The sequence below is a fragment of the Pleurodeles waltl genome, chromosome 1_1, assembly GCF_031143425.1.
Source record: "Pleurodeles waltl isolate 20211129_DDA chromosome 1_1, aPleWal1.hap1.20221129, whole genome shotgun sequence".
Classification (NCBI taxonomy): Eukaryota; Metazoa; Chordata; class Amphibia; order Caudata; family Salamandridae; genus Pleurodeles; species Pleurodeles waltl.
This window is the reverse complement of record NC_090436.1, coordinates 17696294-17713271: the sequence shown is the minus strand read 5'-3', so window position 1 is coordinate 17713271 and position 16978 is coordinate 17696294. Positions and strand designations below refer to the sequence as shown.

The following is a 16978-nucleotide window of genomic DNA, read 5'->3' as shown; positions in this document are numbered from 1 at the left end:
TCCGAGGTGTGTCAACATTTTATGGGCAGTCTGATCCCACCGCCCTGAAACTCTTCAGCCCCACTGCTCTCCTGTAATTTACATACCATAGGTTTTTGCTTCCTCTCTACTTGTACCTGCCCTGTTCTTATAAACACCGGTTTTCTGAAACCACAAACATTATGTTCAAATATACCACCCACAGTAGCTTCTACAAGCATAGGGACAACATCCATATCACCTCCTACAGGTATAGGGAGAACCCCCACAGCATATTCTACAGACAGAGGGACAACACCTACAGTATATTCTTCAGGCTTAGTCAAAACACCAACATCATCTTATGTCGAACCACCTCCAGGGTTTTCACTGAGTGTATGTACTTAGTCATATTACCTGTAACAGGTCCTTTTATCCATAATATCTTCTACAGACTTAGTCACACCAGTCATAACACCCTTAACATCCTCAACACGCTTATTCACACCACACACATCATTTTATAAACATAGTCACCCCACCCACATATTCTGTAGATTTAATCATATCACCCTCATAACCGTCCACATGCTTGGGACATCACCAAAGGGCATTGTCTACAGATATAAACATATCACCCATCACCATCCATATGCTTCGGACATCACCTTGTACATGCTTGGGACATAACTGTAGGAGGCTGGCCTGGCTTATAGTGGGTACCTGATGGTACTTACACCTTGTGCCAGGTCCAGTTATCCCTTATTAGTAGATTAGTAGTGTTCTAGCATCTTAGGCTGATAGAGGTAGCTATAGCAGAGCAGCTTAGGCTGAACTAGGAGACATGCGAAGCTCCTACTATACCACTTATATCATATAGCACTATATCACAAGAATCACCACATTCAGAGTTACCAAAAATAAAGGTACTTTATTTTAGTGACAATGTGCCAAAAATATCTCAGAGGATATACTCCCTTAGGAGGTAAGTAAAATACACAAAATATACACACAAACCAAAATCAGGTAAGTAAACAGAAAAGTAGTGCAAACTCTGTAGAATACAACATGATGCAATAGGCCTAGGGGCAACCATATACTAAGAAAGTGGAATGCGAACCACTTAGGGACCCCACGCCTAGTGTAGTGTGTAGAGGGTCGCTGGGAGTGTAAGAAAACACTAGGGGTGTCCAAGATATCTGTAAGGAAATGCCTCCTTGGCATGGTTACCCCCTGATTTTTTGCCTTTGCTGATGCCAAGTTATGATTTGAAAGTGTGCTGAGGCCTGCTAACCAGGCCCCAGTGCCAGTGTTCTTTCCCTAACCTGTACCGTTGGTTCCACAATTGGCACACCCTGGCACCCAGGTAAGTCCCTTGTAACTGGTACCAAGGGCCCTGATGCCAGGAAAGGTCTCTAAGGTGTCTTATGCCACCCTTGAGACCCCTCACTCAGCACAGACACACTGCTTGCCAGCTTATGTGTGCTGGTGGGGATAAAATGACTAAGTCGACATGGCACTCCCCTCAGGGTGCGATGCCAACCTCACACTGCCCATAGGTATAGATAAGTTACCCCTCTAGCAAGCCTTACAGCCCTAAGGCAGGGTGCACTATACCATAGGTGAGGGCATAGGTGCATGAGCACAATGCCCCTACAGTGTCTAAGCAAAACCTTAGACATTGTAAGTGCAGGGTAGCCATAAGAGTATATGGTCTGGGAGTCTGTCATACACGAACTCCACAGCACCATAATGGCTACACTGAAAACTGGGAAGTTTGGTATCAAACTTCTCAGCACAATAAATGCACACTGATGCCAGTGTACATTTTATTGTAAAATACACTCCAGAGGGCATCTTAGAGATGCCCCCTGAAACCATACCCAACTTCCAGTGTTGGCTGACTAGTTTTAGCAGCCTGCCACACACCAGACATGTTGCTGGCCACATGGGGAGAGTGCCTTTGTCACTCTGTGGCTAGTAACAAAGCCTGTACTGGGTGGAGGTGCATCTCAACTCCCCCTGCAGGAACTGTAACACCTGGCGGTGAGCCTCAAAGGCTCACCGCCTAGGTTACAGCACCCCAGGGCACTCCAGCTAGTGTAGTTGCCCGCCTTCTCCGGCCACGGCCCCACTTTTGGCAGCAAGGCCGGAGGAGATAATGAGAAAAACAAGGAGGAGTCACTGGCCAGTCAGGACAGCCCCTAAGGTGTCCTGAGCTGAGGTGACTCTGACTTTTAGAAATCCTCCATCTTGCAGATGGAGGATACCCCGAATAGGATTAGGGATGTGCCCCCTCCCCTCAGGGAGGAGGCACAAAGAGGGTGTAGCCACCCTCAGGGCTAGTAGCCATTGGCTACTAACCTCCCAGACCTAAACACATCCCTAAATAGAGTATTTAGGGGCCCCCAGAACCAAGCAAGATAGATTCCTGCAACCTGAAGACGAAGAAGGACTGCTGACCTGAAAGCCCTGCAGAGAAGACGGAGACACCAACTGCTTTGGCCCCAGCCCTACCGGCCTGTCTCCCTACTTCAAGAAAAACTGCAACAGCGATGCGTTCCACAGGGTCCAGCGACCTCTGAAGCCTCAGAGGACTACCCTGCATCTAAAAGGACCAAGAACTCCTGAGGACAGCGGCTCTGCTCCAAATAAGAAACATCTTTGCAACAAAGAAGCAACTTTAAAAGAACACACGTTTCCCGCCAGAAGCGTGAGACTTTGCATTCTGCACCCGACGCCCCCGGCTCGACTTGTGGAGAACCAACACTACAGGGAGGACTCCCCGGTGACTGCGAGCCCGTGAGTAGCCAGAGTTGACCCCCCTGACCTCCCACAGCAACGCCTGCAGAGGGAATCCAGAGGCACCCCCTGACCGCGACTGCCTGCTTCTAAGAACCCGATGCCTGGTAAGGACACTGCACCCGCAGCCCCCAGGACCTGAAGGATCCGACCTCCAGTGCAGGAGCGGCCCCCAGGTGGCCCTCTCCCTTGCCCAGGTGGTCGCTACCCCGAGGAGCCCCCCCCTTGCCTGACTGCATCGCTGAAGAGACCCCTGGGTCTCCTATTGAACTACATTGCAAACCTGACGCCTGTTTGCACACTGCACCCAGCCGCCCCCGTGCCGCTGAGGGTGTACTTTTTGTGCTAACTTGTGTCCCCCCCGGTGCCCTACAAAACCCCCCTGGTCTGCCCTCCGAAGACGCAGGTACTTATCTGCTGGCAGACTGGAACCGGGGCACCCCCTTCTCCATTGAAGCCTATGCGTTTTGGGCACCACTTTGACCTCTGCACCTGACCGGCTCTGAGCTGCTGGTGTGGTAACTTTGGGGTTGCTCTGAACCCCCAACGGTGGGCTACCTTGGACCCAACTTTGAATCCTGAAGGTGGTTTACTTACCTGCAAAACTAACAAACACTTACCTCCCCCAGGAACTGTTGAAAATTGCACTGTGTCCAGTTTTAAAATAGCTTATTGCCATTTGTGTGAAAACTGTATATGCTATTTTTCTAATTCAAAGTTCCTAAAGTTCCTAAGTGAAATACCTTTCATTTAAAGTATTGTTTGTAAATCGTGAACCTGGGGTTCTTAAAATAAACTAAGAAAATATATTTTTCTATATAAAAACCTATTGGCCTGGAATTGTCTTTAAGTGTGTGTTCCTCATTTATTGCCTGTGTGTGTACAACAAATGCTTAACACTACCCTCTGATAAGCCTACTGCTCGACCACACTACCACAAAATAGAGCATTAGAATTATCTCTTTTTGCCACTATCTTACTTCTAAGGGGAACCCTTGGACTCTGTGCATGCTATTTCTTACTTTGAAATAGTACATACAGAGCCAGCTTCCTACAATACCCCACCCCAAGACCCTGAAAAGTAGGAGTAAAGTTACCCTACTTCCCCAAAAACACACTAAAGTTGTGATAGGAGATTCTGCAAAGACCACACTGACTGCAAAGCACTGAAGATGGATTCCTGGATCTGAGGACCTGCAAAGGAAGGGGACCAAGTCCAAGAGTCACGAAAGTGTCTAGGGGGGCAGGAGCCCACTAAACCTGGATGAAGGTGCAAAATGGCTGCCTCCGGGTGGAAGAAGCTGAAGATGCTGCAACAATGGAAGATGCCAGGAACTTCTCCCTTGCACAGAAGATGGACGGCATGCTGGAGGATGCAGAGTTGTTTCTACGCAGAAAGACCGCAAGCAAGCCTTGCTAGCTGCTAGCTAGGACCAGGAGATCGCCCCTTGGAGGAGGAGACAGAGGGGGCGCTCAGCAACACAGAGAGCCCACGCAGAAGCAGGCAGCACCCGCAGAAGAACTTGAACAGGGGTTCAATAAAACTGAGCACGGCGGTTGTCTCAACATTACAAAGGAGGGACCCACGAAGCCGGTGGTTAACTCAGTGAGTTGAGCAATGCAGAACAGAGTGCAGGGGACCTGGGCTGTGCTGTGTGTGAGAAAATAGCCTCTTTCTAGCATTGTTACCCCCACTTTTGGCCTGTTTGTGAATATATGTCAGGGTGTTTTCACTGTCTCACTGGGATCCTGCTAGCCAGGGCCCAGTGCTCATAGTGAAAACCCTATGTTGTCAGTACGTTTCTTATGTGTCACTGGGACCCTGCTAGCCAGGACCCCAGTGCTCATAGGTTTGTGGCCTATATGTATGTGTTCCCTGTGTGATGCCTAACTGTCTCACTGAGGCTCTGCTAACCAGAACCTCAGTAGTTATGCTCTCTCTGCTTTCCAAATTACAGGCTAGTGACTCAGTTTACCAATTCACATTGGCATACTGGTACACCCATATAATTCCCTAGTATATGGTACTGAGGTACCCAGGGTATTGGGGTTCCAGGAGATCCCTATGGGCTGCAGCATTTATTTTGCCACCCATAGGGAGCTCTGACAATTCTTACACAGGCCTGCCACTGCAGCCTGCGTGAAATAAAATCAACATTATTTCACAGCCATTTACCACTGCACTTAAGTAACTTATAAGTCACCTATATGTCTAACCTTCACCTGGTGAAGGTTGGGTGCAAAGATACTTAGTGTGTGGGCACCCTGGCACTAGCCAAGGTGCCCCCACATCGTTCAGGGCAAATTCCCCAGACTTTGTGAGTGCGGGGACACCATTACACGCGTACCTATGTACAGCGTCACAATGGTAACTCCGAACATGGCCATGTAACATGTCTAAGATCATGGAATTGTCACCCCAATGCCATTCTGGCACTGGGGTGACAATTCCATAATCCCCCGGGTCTCTAGCACAGAACCCGGGTACTGCCAAACTGCCTTTTCAGGGTTTGCACTGCAGCTGCTGCTGCTGCCAACCCCTCAGACAGGTTTCTGCCCCCCTGGGGTCCAGGCAGCCCTGGCCCAGGAAGGCAGAACAAAGGATTTCCTCTGAGAGAGGGTGGTACACCCTCTCCCTTTGGAAATAGGTGTGAAGGCTGGGGAGGAGTAGCCTCCCCCAGCCTCTGGAAATGCTTTGATGGGCACAGATGGTGCCCATCTCTGCATAAGCCAGTCTACACCGGTTCAGGGATCCCCCATCCCTGCTCTGGTGCAAAACTGGACAAAGGAAAGGGGAGTGACCACTCCCCTGACCTGCACCTCCCAGGGGAGGTGCCCAGAGCTCCTCCAGTGTGTCCCAGACCTCTGCCATCTTGGAAACAGAGGTGTTTGTGGCACATTGGATTGCTCTGAGTGGCCAGTACCAGCAGGTGACGTCAGAGGCTCCTTCTGATAGGCTCTTACCTCTCTTAGTAACCAATCCTCCTTCCTAGGTAGCCAAACCTCCTTTTCTGGCTATTTAGGGTCTTTGCTTTGGGGATCTCACCAGATAACGAATGCAAGAGCTAACCAGAGTTCCTCTGCATCTCCCTCTTCACCTTCTGCCAAAGGATCGACCGCTGACTGCTCAGGACGCCTACAAAACTGCAAAAATGTAGCAAGACTACTACTAGCAACCTTGTATCGCTTCATCCTGCGGGCTTTCTCGACTGGTTCCAGGTGGTGCATGCTCTGGGGGTAGCCTGCCTCCTTTCTGCACCAGGAGCTCTGAAGAAATCTCCCGTGGGTCGACGGAATCTTCCCCGTGCAACCGCAGGCACCAAAAGACTGCATCACTGGTCCTCTGGGTCCCCTCTCAGCACGACGAGCGTGGTCCCTGGAATTCAGCAACTCTGTCCAAGTGACTCCCTCAGTGCAGTGACTCTTCAGTCCATGTTTGGTGGAGGTAAGTCCTTACCTCCCCACGCTAGACTGCATTGCTGGGTACCGCGTGATTTGCAGCTGCTCCGGCTCCTGTGCACTCTTCCAGGATTTCCTTCATGCACAGCCAAGCCTGGGTCCCCGACACTCTAACCTGCAGTGCACAACCTTCTGTGTTGTCCTCCGGCATCGTGGGACTCCCTTTTGTGACTTCGGGTGGACTCCGGTTCACTTTTCTTCTAAGTGCCTGTTCAGGTACTTCTGCGGGTGCTGCCTGCTTCTGTGAGGGCTCCCTGACTTGCTGGGCGCCCCCTCTGTCTCCTCATCCAAGTGGCGACATCCTGGTCCCTCCTGGGCCACAGCATCATCCAAAAACCCTAACCGCGGCCCTTGCAGCTAGCAAGGCTTGTTTGTGGTCTTTCTGCGTGGGAAGCAAGCTTCTTCACGACGTGGGACATCCATCCTCCAAAGGGGAAGTTCCTAGTCCTCTTCGTTCTTGCAGAACACCAAGCTTCTTCCACCCGGTGGCAGCTTCCTTGCTCACTCAGCTGCCACTTCTTGGGCTCCTGCCCACTCTCGACACTGTCGCGACTCTTGGACTTGGTCCCCTTGTCTTACAGGTACTCAGGTCCGGAAATCCACTGTTGTTGCATTGCTGGTGTTTGTTCTTCCTGCAGAATCCCCCTATCACGACTTCTGTGTTATCTGGGGGTAGTAGGTGCACTTTACACCTACCTTTCAGGGTCTTGGGGTGGGCTATTTTTCTAACCCTCACTGTTTTCTTACAGTCCCAGTGACCCTCTACAAGCTGACATAGGTTTGGGATCCATTCGTGGTTCGCATTCCACTTTTGGAGTATATGGTTTGTGTTGCCCCTATACCTATGTGCTCCTATTGCAATCTACTGTAAGTTTACATTGCTTGCATTACTTCCTTTTGCTATTACCTGCATAATTTTGGTTTGTGTACATATATCTTGTGTATATAACATATCCTCATACTGAGGGTACTCACTGAGATACTTTTGGCATATTGTCATAAAAATAAAGTACCTTTATTTTTAGCATATCTGTGTATTGTGTTTTCTTATGATATTGTGCATATGACACCAGTGGTATAGTAGGAGCTTTACATGTCTCCTAGTTCAGCCTAAGCTGCTTTGCCATAGCTACCTTCGATCAGCCTAAGCTGCTAGAAACACCTCTTCTACACTAATAAGGGATAACTGGACCTGGCACAAGGTGTAAGTACCTCTGGTACCCACTACAAGCCAGGCCAGCCTCCTACACTGTGCACGAAGGATTCCTTGCAAAAGTGCACAGAAGCCCTAGCAGCTGCAGTTCACAGGATTACTGTCTGTCGTGGGGAGGCAAGGCCTTACCTCCACTAAATTTGGACAGATGGACCACTGGACTGTCGGGGTCACTTGGATCCAGCTCCTGTGTTCCAGGGACCACGCTCGTCAAGATGAAAGGACCGGTGAAGTTTGGTGCCTGCGTTAGCAGGGGGAAGATTCCATTGACCCACAGGAGATTTCTTCTTGGCTTCCAGTGCTGGGTGAAGACAGACAGCCCTCAGAGCATGCACGACCAGGAAACAGTTGAGAAAGCCGGCAGGATTATGTGCTACAATGTCGCTGGTAGTCTTCTTGCTACTTCGTTGCTGTTTCGCAGGCGTCCTAGAGCAGTCAGCAGTTGATTCTTGGCAGAAGTCGAAGAGGGAGATGCAGAGGAACTCTGGTGAGCTCTTGCATTCGTTATCTGAAGAGAAGCCCTCAGGAGAGACCCTAAATAGCCCTCAGAGGAGGATTGGCCACCTAGCCAGGTAAGCACCTATCAGGAGGGGTCTCTGACGGCACCTGCTGGCACTGGTCTGGGACACACTGGAGGAGCTCTGGGCACCACACTGCTCTGTGAAACCCGTCCTTTAAAAAGGAACGCCTGATGGCACAATCCTTCTCGGGAAGCGCAGCCAGAATCTGGAACTCACTCCCCCCAAATCTACGCACTACGACCCCGCTGACGACTTTCAAAATGGAACTGAAAGCACTTCTTATGCAACAGGATTTTAGCTAACATACTGTAATGAGCTCTTGGCACAGACCTCTATACCAACTCAACCTTTTTATGCCTGTGTACCACCCAACATTATTATGGCTGTGTGCCACCCAACATTCTTGTGGCTGTGTACCACGGAACATTCTTGTGGCTGTGTACCACGGAACATTCTTGTGGCTGTGTACCACCCAAGATTCTTATGGCTGTGTACCACCCAACATTCTTATGGCTGTGTACCACCCAACCTTATTATGGCTGTGTACCACCCAACCTTATTATGGCTGTGTACCACCCAACATTTGTATGGCTATGTACCACCCAACATTTGTATGGCTGTGTACCACCCAACATTTGTATGGCTATGTACCACCCAACATTCTTATGGTTCTGTATCAGCCAACATTCTTATGGCTGTTTACCACCCAACCTTATTGTGGCTGTGTACCACCCAACATTCGTATGGCTGTGTACCACCCAACATTCTTATGGCTGTGTACCACCCAACATTCGTATGGCTGTGTACCACCCAACATTCTTATGGCTGTGTACCACCCACCATTCTTATGGCTGTGTACCACCCACCATTCTTATGGCTGTGTACCACCCAACATTCTTATGGCTGTGTACCACCCAACATTCTTATGGCTGTGTACCACCCAACCATTTTACGGCCATATGTACCTCTGTGCACTTTGTATATTGCCTGATCCTCTTTATGGCTTTTGTTCACTTTGTTTTATTTATTGAGTTACCTTGTTATATTTTCAGCCCTTTGCAATTATTTATAGTTGTATTCTGTATCTTAAACCATCTGCAAGTGTCATGTAACGCAATGTTTCTCACGTAAAGTTCTCTGGCACTATGCGGTAATGTCCGCACTACATAAATATGCGAAAATAAAAAGATATGTCAGTAGAGAGTGTAACCTAGTTAGACAGCTCAGACGGGTAGCAGAGAGCTGCCTGCGTACCACGGGCTCAGAGCCCGGCGAGGGAGCTGATCTGAGTAATTTAATGCTCCCCTTGCATAGATCTGTGTATTACTCCAAAGTCTGAGAGCTTATTACAAGGGTTGCTCAAGTCGGTGTGAGCCACGGGCTTGAAGACCACTAAGGACCCCCTCGAAGAGATCTGCGTGTCACTCTAACGTCTGAGAGCTTATTACAAGGGTTGCTCAAGTCGGTGTGATCCACGGGCTTGGAGCCCAGTAGCCCCCCAACCCCCCAAAGAGATATGTATGTAACTCAAACGCCACCGATTTCAACCCCGGTATGTTCAGGAGCGCCCATACTTCAGGGGTCGGTACCACGAGCATCACTGCAGTGTCAGGCAGAACCCGTCACATTAAAGTACCAGTGCCGGTACACGGCGGTGTGTGCGAGGGCTGGGACAAAAATATTGTACGGGCCTCATTACCACCACCGGCACCTGCTGTGAGATTTATACCCCTTCATCGTTCCGGCTCCGCAAGGTTTTAGAATAGCACGCGGGCAGTGCTGCTGATGGGAAGGTACTCACAGGTACTCAGTACCTGCACTTGTTTAATGTGAGAAGGGAAGTACCTGCGCTTCCTAGCTACTACCGGTGAGTAATTGAGTCAATACTTCTAGTAGGAGCACGTATACTCCTCAGCGGCAGAGAGGTACTCCGTAATAGTGAGTATCTACCTTTGGTACTGCATGCGAGGCAACACCGAGTGTGTTCGTCCCATAAAGATCGGCCGGTTTGACAAGTTGCAATTTATCACAAAACCCCTAAGAGCCATACATGGGGGTGTTATACATGTATCTCAGTTAAATGAGCCCCGGTAATGCGAGCATAAGGGATGGAAAGACGGGGAGAGGGGCCATTAACGGACACAGAGATGCTTCTCAAACAGCGAGACACGTAAAACATTATTACAGCAAAACAGCCAAACAAGTGAAATAACTATAAAGAGAGTAGATGATCTGTGAATATTCAAATATGCTGGATATGGGCGCGAGCTGTTCTAGTGGCTCCCGTGTGATCCTCGGCAGGTCGTGCTGCATCCGCGCCACCCTAGCAGTGAGCACGAAGATTTTACATTCTCACCTGTGTGTCTGGCTGGGTCTCCGCAGGTCTGTAAGAGAGGCGCTTTGTCGGGTCTGTGGGAAAGAGTCTGCGAGGCCCCTCAGCTTCCCTGGGGGGGCTCGGCTCTCGCCCCTCTTGGGCTTTCTTGCAGTGAATCCTCACTGCGCGTTGGACGCTTCTGAGCAGCTCTTGTTCCGCAGCACGTTTTCACTCCCTGAGGCTTCCTTCAAGGGGGCGGGAGCCCGTCCTCAGCCAGTGTGATGGAGGAGTCCCTTAACCCCTTCAGGACATGGCAGGTACGGGAGAGACCGTAGTGTGAGAGCAAAACGAGCGCTGCAGACCGAGGGAAGTCCACGGGGGCACAGCCGAGGAAAGCTGCACCAGAGGTTATTCAATCATTCACCCATCACCAGTGCTAAAACCTGCAAGTACTGTAGGTACCAAGTACCTGCCGTACCTCTTTCCTTTCAGAAGGAAAGTACCAGTACTTCTTATCTGGAACTGCTGCTGTGCTTTTATTTGCAGATGTGGCTGTAGGCAGCTGGCCTGGTGTGTGGTGATTACCTGTGGTGTTATCACCTTATACCAGGTCCAGGTGTCCCCTATTAGTGAGGTGTAGTCAGTTTCTGGAAGCCAGGCTCTCTAGATGTAGCTGTGGATGAGAAGCCAAGACTTATCTAGGAGACACGCAAAGCTCATGCACTACCACTGTAGTAACACAGCACTCACATACATGAAAGAAAACACTCAGTGTTACGAAGAATAAAGGTACTTCCTTTTAGTGACACAAATACTAAAATACTCTATAGGCAATAATCTATTAGTAGGTGAGTAAACATATTAGTATATACACCCTAGTTGTCAGGAATGAGCATAGAAAGTAATAGAAAACAGTGCAATAACAATAGACAATAGTGACTGACGGAAAGTAGCCTCTTTCTTGCTTGATTACCCCCACTTTTTGCCTGGTAGTCAGTGTGTTTCACTGTGTTCACTGGGATCCTGCTAACCAGGACCCCAGTGACAGTGCTCTCTCCTTTTAATTTGGTTGCTGGTGACTTTTTTATCCCCACAATAGGCATACTGGTTCCCCCATGTAAGACCCTAATATATGGTACATAGGTACCCATGACATTGGGATTCCAGGGGATCCCTATGAGCTGCAGCAGTTATTCTGCCATCCATAGGGAGCCCATGCAAAGGGTTCTGGAGGCCTGCCATTGCAGCCTGCGTGAAACAGGTGCATGCACCCGTTTTCACTACAGGTCACTGCACCAGGTCACTATAAGTCACCCATATGGTAGACCCTCTCAGCCCAGATGACAGGGTGCAATTACCTGAGTGTGAGGGCACCCCTGCACTAGCAGAGGTGCCCCCACAAACTCCAGATCCATTTTACTGGACTTTCTGAGTGCAGGCACTCCATTTTACGCGTGTACTGGACATAGGTCTCTACCTATGTCCAGCTACATAATGGTAACTCCGAACCTGGGCATGTTTGGTATCAAACATGTCGGAATCATACCCCCATACTGTTCAAGTATTGGAAGTATGATGCTATGCACTCTGGGGCTCCTTAGAGGACCCCCAGCATTGCTGCCACCAGTCTTACAGGGTTTTCCCAGCAGCCCAGCTGCTGCCACCCCTCAGACAGGTTTATGTCCGCCTGCTGCTTGATCTGATCAAGCCTAGGAAGGCAGAACAAAGGATTTACTTTGGGAGAGTGGTGTTACACCCTCTCCCTTTGGAAATAGGGGTGACTGGCTTGGGAGGGGTACACTCCTCAAGCTACTGGTATGCTTTGAAGGGCACATTTGGTGCCCTCCATGCATAAACCAGTCCACACCGGTTCAGGGACCCCCAGTCCCTGCTCTGGCGCAAAACTGGACAATGGAAAGGGGAGTGACCACTCCCATGCCCTTCACCACCCCAGCGGGGGTGCCCAGAGCTCCTCCAGAGGGTCCCTGGGTTCTGCCATCTTGTTTCCAAGGTTGGCAGGGAAGTCTGGGAGCATCTGAGTGGGCAGGCCAAGCAGGTGACGACAGAGCCCCCTCCTGATAGGTGCTTACCTGGTTGGGTGACCAATCCCCCTTTCAGGGCAATTTAGGGTCTCTCTCTTGGGTGGGTCTTCAGATTCAGCTTGCAAGATTCCAGTAGGACTCCTCTGAAACCTCTGCTTCGACTTCTCGCCTCGAGAACTGTGACTGGCTGGAACCTCCTGGACCCACAAGCTGCCTCCAAGAAGAAAGAACTCTTCTGCAACATTGTTTCCAGGGCTCCTGCCAGCTTTGCAACATTTCCCCAGCTGTGCATCCTCAAAAGACTGCAACTCTTCAGCCTGCACAAAAAGAAGAAGGAATCTCCCTTGGAGCGAAGGAGTCACTCCCCTGCAACCGCAGGCACCTACAACAAGCGACGACCGGCTGCATTGATCTCCTATCATCTTGAGCTGTGTGGATCCTGCATCATGGGTGCTAGTCCAGAGTAGTTCTCTTAGTCCTCTCTGGCAGCTATCCAACTTTAGTGGAGGTAAGCCTTTGCTGAGTACCCCCATGCACTGCGTCTTTATCAGCTGCCAAGGCTTGTTTGCATCTCCTCCAAGGGATCTTCAGGCAATGTGTAGCTCCAGCCCCAAGCCATCCATCCTGCAAAGCACAGCCTCCTGCATGGTTCTCCTGTGGCATGGGATCCTCCTTTGTATTTGTGCGTGGGCCTCTTCTATGATTCCTGTTTCCCCGTCCTGTGGGACTCCTTTGGACTCTCTGCGACGCTGAGGGTCCCCTGTGACTCCTCCTCCTGGATTGAGTCCTATTGGGCTTTGCTGGTCCCCGGCAGCACCTCTTTTCCACTAACCGCGAGTTTGCCAAGGCTTGTTGGTGGAACTCCTGCACCGACACCCATCTGCAATCTTCCTTCCAGCGTGGGGCTTCATCTGCATCCATCAGGAATTCTTCTCCGGCTCCAGGGCTGCAGGGCTGACCTGTTCTTCATCACTGTCGACCAACTCCTGTATCCACAGCTGGGTGGGTAGTAGCTCCTACTCCTCCTGGACTCCACTGTGACTCTTGGACTTGGTTCCCTCTCTCCACAGGTCTTCTTTCTTCAGGAATCCACTGCTGGTTTTCTTGCAGTCTTGTCTGGGTGTCTTCTTTTTCTTCTTTTCCTCCTTTTGGGTGGTTTGGGGAAAATCCAGAGTTTTACTCCTGCTTTCCTTGTCACTGACTGGGTACTCTATTACTTACCTCTGTGGTTTTCTAGTACTCCCCGTTCCCCTCTACACAGTTTACTTACCTAGGTGGGTGTACCTTGTTCGCATTCCATTTTTTTAGTATATGGTTTGTGCTCCACCTAGGGTCACTATTGGTTATTGCTATTTGCACTGTTTTCTAACCTTGTCCATGCCTATTTCTGGTTGCTAGTGTATATATTTAGTGTATTACTTACCTCCTAAGGGCGGGTCACCTGTCTAGTATTTTGTGGTGATTTTCTTGAATCATTCCCCGTCGTCAAGGTGGGAGTCCCCGGTTCCATAACTGTAGGAAGTTGGCTCTGAATATACTATTTCAAAGTAAGAAATAGTGTGCACAGAGTCCAAGGGTTCCCCTTAGAGGTAAGATAGTGGCAAAAGTAGATAATTCTAATGCTCTATTTTGTTGTACACGCACAGGCAACAAATGAGAAACACACACTCAAAGACTTACTCCAGGCCAATAGGTTTTTACATTGAAAAATATATTTTCTTAGTTTATTTTAAGAACCACAGGTTCAAGATTTACAGTTAATACTTTAAATGTAAGGTACTTCACTTAGATACTTTAGGAACTTTGAATGAAAACAATATCATGTACAGTCTTTGTACAAATGGCAAGAAGCTATTTTCAAAGTGGACACAGTGCAAAAATCAGCAGTTCCCAGGGGAGGTAAGTAAAGGTTAGATTAGGAGGTAAGTAAAACACTTACAAGTCTCAGTCCTGGGGCATAGCAGCCACCATTGGGGGTTAAAGGCAACCCCAAAGTTACCACAGCAGCAGCTCAGGGCCGGTCAGGTGCAGAGGTCAAAGAGGTGCCCAAAACACATACCTATGGAGAACAGGGGTGCTCCTGTTCCAGTCTGCCAGCAGGTGAGTACTTGCGTCCTCGGGGGGCAGACCAGGGGGGTTTTGTAGAGCACTGGGGGGGACACAAGTAGGCACAGAAAACACACCCTCAGCGGCACAGGGGCGGCCAGGTGCAGTGTGCAAAGCAGGCATCGGGTTTCGGGTATGAATCAATGGAGGGACCTGGGGGTCACTCTAGCGGTGCAGGCAGGCACAGGGGGGGCTTCTCGGGACAGCCACCACCCGGGCTAGGCAGAGGGTCGCCTGGGGGTCACTCCTGGGTTGATGTTCGGTTCCTTCAGGTCCTGGGGGCTGCGGGTGCAGTGTTGGTTCCAGGCGTCGGGTCCCTTGTTACAGGCAGTCGCGGTCAGGGTGAGCCTCTGGATTCTCTCTGCTGGCATCACTGTGGGGGCTCAGGGGGGTCGTCTCTGGTTACTCACAGGCTCGCAGTCACCAGTGACAAAGGCACTCTCCCCATGTGGCCAGCAACATGTCTGGTGTGTGGCAGGCTGGCAGAAACTGGTCAGCCTACACTAGAGGTCGGGTAGGTATTCAGGGGGTGTAAGGAAATGCCTCCTTGGCATGGTAACCCCTGACTTTTTGCCTTTGCTGATGCCAAGTTATGATTTGAAAGTGTGTTGAGGCCTGCTAACCAGGCCCCAGTACCAGTGTTCTTTCCCTAACCTGTACCTTTGTCTCCACAATTGGCACACCCTGGCATCCAGGTAAGTCCCTTGTAACTGGTATTCCTGGTACCAAGGGCCCTGATGCCAGGGGAGGTCTCTATGGCTGCAGCATGTCTTATGCTACCCTGGGGACCCCTCACTCAGCACATGCACACTGCTTGCCAGCTTGTGTGTGCTGGTGGGGGGAAAATGACTAAGTCGAAATGGCACTCCCCTCAGAGTGCCATGCCAACCTCACACTGCCTATGGCATAGATAAGTCACCCCTCTAGCAGACCTTACAGCCCTAAGGCAGGGTGCACTATACCACAGGTGAGGCCATAGGTGCATGAGCACTATGCCCCTACAGTGTCTAAGCAAAATCTTAGACATTGTAAGTGCAGGGTAGCCATAAGAGTATATGGTCTGGGAGTCTGTCATACACGAACTCCACAGAACCATAATGGCTACACTGAAAACTGGGAAGTTTGGTATCAAACTTCTCAGCACAATAAATGCACACTGATGCCAGTGTACATTTTATTGTGAAATACACCCAGAGGGCATCTTAGAGATGCCCCCTGAAAACAAACCCGACTTCCAGTGTGGCCTGACTAGTTTTTGCCAGCCTGCCACACACCAGACATGTTGCTGGCCACATGGGGAGAGTGCCTTTGTCACTCTGTGGCCAGTAACAAAGCCTGTACTGGGTGGAGGTGCTTCTCACCTCCCCCTGCAGGAACTGTAACACCTGGCGGTGAGCCTCAAAGGCTCACCCCCTTTGTTACAGCGCCACAGGGCATCCAAGCTAGTGGAGATGCCTGCCCCCTCCGGCCACGGCCCCACTTTTGGCGGCAAGGCCGGAGGAGATAATGAGAAAAACAAGGAGGAGTCACTGGCCAGTCAGGACAACCCCTAAGGTGCCCTGAGCTGAGGTGACTCTGACTTTTAGAAATCCTCCATCTTGCAGATGGAGGATTCCCCCAATAGGATTAGGGATGTTCCCCCTACCCTCAGGGAGGAGGCACAAAGAGGGTGTAGCCACCCTCAGGGCTAGTAGCCATTGGCTACTAACCTCCCAGACCTAAACACACACCTAAATTGAGTATTTAGGGCCCCCCAGAACCAAGCAAGATAGATTCCTGCAACCTGAAGATGAAGAAGGACTGCTGACCTGAAGCCCTGCAGAGAAGACGGAGACACCAACTGCTTTGGCCCCAGTCCTACCGGCCTGTCTCCCCACTTCGAGAAAAACTGCAACTGCGAAGCGTCCCCCAGGGTCGAGCAACCTCTGAAGCCTCAGAGGACTACCCTGCATCTAAAAGGACCAAGAACTCCCGAGGACAGCGGCCCTGTTCCATGAAGACCCCAACTTTGCAACAAAGAAGCAACTTTTAAAGACCACACTATTCCCACCGGAAGCGTGAGACTTTTCACTTTGCACCCAACGCCCCGGCTCGACCTGCGGAAAACCAACACTACAGGGAGGACTCCCCGGCGACTGCGAGCCCGTGAGTAGCCAGAGTTGACCCCCCTGAGCCCCCACAGTGACGCCTGCAGAGGGAATCCAGAGGCTCCCCCTGACCGCGACTACCTGCTTCAAAGAACCCGATGCCTGGGAAGCACACTGCACCCGCAGCCCCCAGGACCTGAAGGATCCGACCTCCAGTGCAGGAGCGACCCCCAGGTGGCCCTCAAACTAGCCCAGGTGGAGGCTACCCCAAGGAGCCCCCCTTGCCTGCCTGCATCGCTGAAGAGACCCCTGGGTCTCCCATTGAGCCTTCAGAGGCGCACAGAAAAGCACTTAAAAAATCTCATGGAAAAGAGATGGTGCCACATAAGAAAAATTCTTCCTCAAAGGTCCCTTCTGAGCCTTCAACACCAGCTACCAAAGAAGTTTCTGTCAAGAAAGTTTCGACATCTCTTCCT

General features: G+C 50.5%; 1 protein-coding gene across 1 annotated transcript in view; it reads right to left on the bottom strand.

The window, feature by feature from the left end:
* The window catches only part of LOC138255094 (matrix metalloproteinase-21-like), a 457798-nt gene extending 447342 nt beyond the window's left edge, over window positions 1-10456 (bottom strand). Inside the window, exon 1 of the mRNA XM_069205828.1 lies at window positions 10310-10456. The gene's annotated coding sequence lies outside the window, so the exon portion shown is untranslated. The remainder of the gene's footprint in view (window positions 1-10309) is intronic.
* Window positions 10457-16978: the final 6522 nt, after the last annotated feature.